Source organism: Pteropus vampyrus, unplaced genomic scaffold (genome assembly GCF_000151845.1).
Source record: "Pteropus vampyrus isolate Shadow unplaced genomic scaffold, Pvam_2.0 Scaffold62, whole genome shotgun sequence".
NCBI classification, from domain to species: Eukaryota; Metazoa; Chordata; class Mammalia; order Chiroptera; family Pteropodidae; genus Pteropus; species Pteropus vampyrus.
The window spans coordinates 4,368,136-4,372,469 of NW_011888843.1; the positions used below are offsets into that span (position 1 = coordinate 4,368,136).

General features: G+C 44.2%; 1 protein-coding gene across 10 annotated transcripts in view; it reads right to left on the reverse strand.

The window, feature by feature from the left end:
• NEDD4L (neural precursor cell expressed, developmentally down-regulated 4-like, E3 ubiquitin protein ligase) overlaps positions 1-4,334 on the reverse strand; it is a 217,115-nt gene that overhangs the window by 48,353 nt on the left and 164,428 nt on the right. The gene's annotated exons all lie outside the window — the stretch shown is intronic.

Below are 4,334 nucleotides of genomic sequence, written 5' to 3' on the forward strand. Positions count from 1 at the left end.
GGGAATCTTCAGATGGACAGGGCCTGTCACTATCTCATGGGCTTAGTGTCCCTTCCAGGTGTCACTGAGGGATGAGCACATCGTGGGCAGGCCTTCACTTTCGGGCTCAGAGGGACCGCTGGCACGCTGCTTTCCTATAAGAGACTTCAGAGGGCACCTTCTCTGCCGATGTATGTAAGGCTGACGCTGGCCTGAACCTTCCCGCTTCTGGTTAGGCTTCTGGTTAGTGCGGGAAGCAAGAGCTCGTAGGGCGCTAAAGAGTACTATCTTCATTATTCTCAATGTGCTCTACCAGTTTTTCTTCCTTTTTCTATTATAACGCTCAAATCTAAGAACGGCTATGCTGTTCTCTTCTAAAAACTGAAGCACACCCAAACCACCTCAAAACAGAGTTTAAACCGAAAATTATCTTTACAGTTTCCTCGACCCCTCCATCTTCTGTCGAGATAATCAGGCAATTCAGCGTGTGCCTCCGACGGGCCTCTGTCTGCAAGAGACGGCAGAGCTGTGCCAGCACATCTGCACTTACTGAAGGCCGGTGACGTGTGGGGTTTGCAGTTGTTACCTTAAGGATTTTCAACAACTGCAGCAGGAATGAAATGTTGCTTTAATGAATTAAAGTTCTAAATCAGTCAATTAGTCAATAACCAGTATCTGGGTAAAAAGGGACGACTGGAAATTCAAACTAGGTTTCATTCAGCAACGACGCAGGCAGTAAATAAAACTAGTGCTGTTTAAAATAAAATCTGCCCAGCCGCAATTACGCCGCAGTGATGGCGTGAAAGGCTGCGGAAAGGTTAGGGGATCTGATTACTAAGCCAGTTCAAATTACTAAAATCATAGCTTATGTTGGCAAGCCACAGTGGCTCCATACACTAATCCATCCACTTTTACAATATTTACTCCCTATTTCTGGAGTTCTCATTTCTGGCTGAGGGTTTGTCGGAATGGGGACACTAGCAGGACAGCCACAGGTCGTGCGTGTGTCAATGAGGGAAGAAGACTTTAAAAAACCAATGTCCATTAGCATGTTTTCCCCAAAGCTGCCCATCCCTCATGCTCATCTTCTCCACAAGCCTGTAATATCACCTTCAGACTCAAAGGTGAGTCACACAAGGCTACATGTTATTATATGCCTTAGAGGTAGTTATGAGTTTAATGAATGCCACCAGGATCTAAATGATAAATTCTCTTGGCAGGCTATTCCTATACTTCAAAATAGGAAGACCTTTTAGAGTGGTTCTCACTAAGGGGTGTTTGGAAATGTGTGGGGGCATTTTAGGCCATTAGTATGGTGGAGGTAGTGGGTGAAATGGTGGTTATTAGCATTCAGGGGCAGGAACCAAGGATGTTAAATGTCCTGCAATAAAAAGGTACAGTCACAGTCCTGCCCCAAATTCTGACAATGCCCTCGTGGAGATGTGCTGTACCATGATCCATAGCATTTGGGAGAGAAAGCTATCTGGGCCATCTAGTCCAGTTCTCAAGGGACCGAATTAACATTACACGACAGGCAACGCATAAATGACAGACCTGGCCATTTAGGTCCGGGCCTCTTCATTAACACAGTACTACTGCTTGATGGTCTATCAACTGGACACTCAGTGTTTTCACTAGAAATGGGAACTTAAAGTGTGTGCTCACTATTGATCCAAGACCAAAGACTAGGGCCTATGACAATCACCAAAACTCAACTGGCTTTCACGTAACATCAGTTCTAAGCAAGCAGCACAGATGTTGGAAGGACTGAGTTAAACTCTGTACTCAGACCATTAAATGGGGGAATAAGGGCAAGAAAAACAAATCTTATGCAGCAGCAGAAATAGTCAGAAACAAGAGAACCAATTCCAGTTTAATATAAGTATAGAGACCACAGAGTAGAAAAACACCACTGACTTTTAAAAGGACTATATGCTTACATTAAATAAGTCATCACTGATTCAGGAAAAAAAAAAGAATTGGCAGAGGAATATAAAGATATGCATATTTACTTTTAATTAATCTCACCTTGCCCGAGTTAATATTGTACACAGATTCTTTCTCCTGTATGACTCAAGGGCACATGGAAGAGCAGAGTGATAAGAAAAACCAATTTAGACGAGATGTTCACAAATTTACAACCAAAGTCCTTCAGTACGTCTAACCCACAATTAAAGGTATGAACTGTAGCACAAGAGTATAAAATACTAATCTGAGGTGAACAGTAAAAACTAAAAGGACAAATCAAAGAAAGATGAATAATGTCAATAAAAATGCAAAAAGAAACTGACAAAATTTGTTCTAAAAAATTATTTTAAAAAAGATTAGACTTCCTGTTACAGTATCATGAGATGTGAAGCAGTAACATCAAAATCCTAGCAATATGGAGCACTGCTTCCCCCCCGTCCCCTGCCCCCCGCCCCCTAAATATGATAAACTGCCGCCAAAACTAGAGCTTTTGAGGAGTGCTATGAAGAAAAGGCATCCGACCCGGTGCCAAGACCAAAGCTGGTCCTTAACCTGCACCCGTACTTCACCTGCTGTCACCTGCTCCCACCAGCCCACACATGTGGGGTCCTGAAGCAGGCTGAGAAGACCCTCTGGAGACAAGCGTCAGTGTCGGTGAAATTTCTCCACAAGAATCATGGATACAGAATGAAGAAATGAGGAATCCATGCCAGACCTCACGACGAAAACGGAGCCAAATAAAAGCAGCAACCTTACCCAGGTCGTGGTCTTTGTGTTATGGTCGATGAAGAAAGGCCGGCCGTTTGGCGCTATCCTCATCTCCCAGCCCGGTGGCAGGAAGCTCTGTGTGACTTTGTGTTGTGGTTTGGGGGAGTTGTAAGGTGATGGCTGTGGGGACTGTGGATTGGAAAGGGTATCTTTCACAGTCCGACGTATGGGTGAATCCTTGGCACCCTAAGGAATAATAATGCGCATTAGAACTCTTGTTATGTGATTTGCCAGATGTGTCAAAATGTACCTGGGTATCATGGAATGCTCCTCTTTGAAAAGGGATGGGGGAAGCTCCTAAAAAATCTGTTTCCATCATGCTTTTATTTTTAAATCGATCTAACTTTAAGGTTTTCCTATTGGTTAAACACACAACGTTAATGACTTATAACCACCATCTTTTGATAGCTACTGGGTACATACCCCAAATATTGAGCATTATGGATGGAGATTTTTACAGAGGGTAGAGCAAAGCACGCCTGCTCTTAATGAGCTCACAGTCTAATAGGGACTGGACTGGCAATTTGCAGAGCACAAAGAAGAAAACCTGTATCATCAGAGACGACCACCTGGAATCGCACAGTTACCCGTGACGTATCACAGTCTGGAAAAGCTACTGTCCATTCCCGCTTAGCAGCATCTTAAGCCCAGGGCACAGAGAAACCCACAACTATCTCTAAGACACAGTCAAGTTTAGCACCTCAACTGTTTACTCTCTGGATTCTTTGACACCTGTGATGTTAAGGGATGGCACTAAAATCGCACAAACAGGAGAGCACAAGCAGATGCCCAGCAATGACTTACAGATGCAAATATGCATCAGAAACACGTATGCCCATACAATGAGAGACCCTAGAGTCGAAAAGAAAAAAAACAAAATGATCAAAGCCATAGCTGTTTTTTTTTAAAACTCAATATAAGCATTGGTATTTGAAAGAGTTATTATGCAAGTCTAATGAGGTCACAAGCAATAAGGAGCGAAACACAAGAATGGAGAAAGTTCTGAAAAGAGGTGCCCACACGTCCAGCGCAAGTCACCACGGCCTCAGCCAAATGAGAATGAAAATCAGATGTGAGCCGGGCGGAACAGAGAAGCATGTAGTAAGGCTGCACAAGAACACCCTTCACCACGAACACAATGACGGGTCAGAGACAGGAAAGTGGCTGCAAAAACGGAAGTCCAAGTTAAGAGAGAAGAGAGAATGAGAAGTCACGGGACAGACGTGACCCCGGTTAGAGGAGCGGCCTTCTCACCTCCAGCGGGGCGGATAAAGTTACTGTTGGCGAACTGAGGCTACGAGGCCGGCGGATCTGAGGCTCGATTAGGTGGTTGTTACTGTTTGTGGCGGATCCAGATGCACCGTCTTCTGCAAGCTATGTTGGAGGCAAAAACAAGTTAGCTTCACATGAGGATCTCCCTGTGTGTGTGTGTGTGATGAGGGCTGTGGACCCAAACAACAACACAGCCAGCAATAATAAGAGGTCGGGCCTATTTAAAGCATGGAGGAAATGATTAAACATAATAATGGGAGAACACATTCAAGGGAAATAAAAATGAATCACTAGCCCAACATAAAAACTAGCCTCAGGGAAGAAGGGGGTTGGGAGAGAAGCTACAC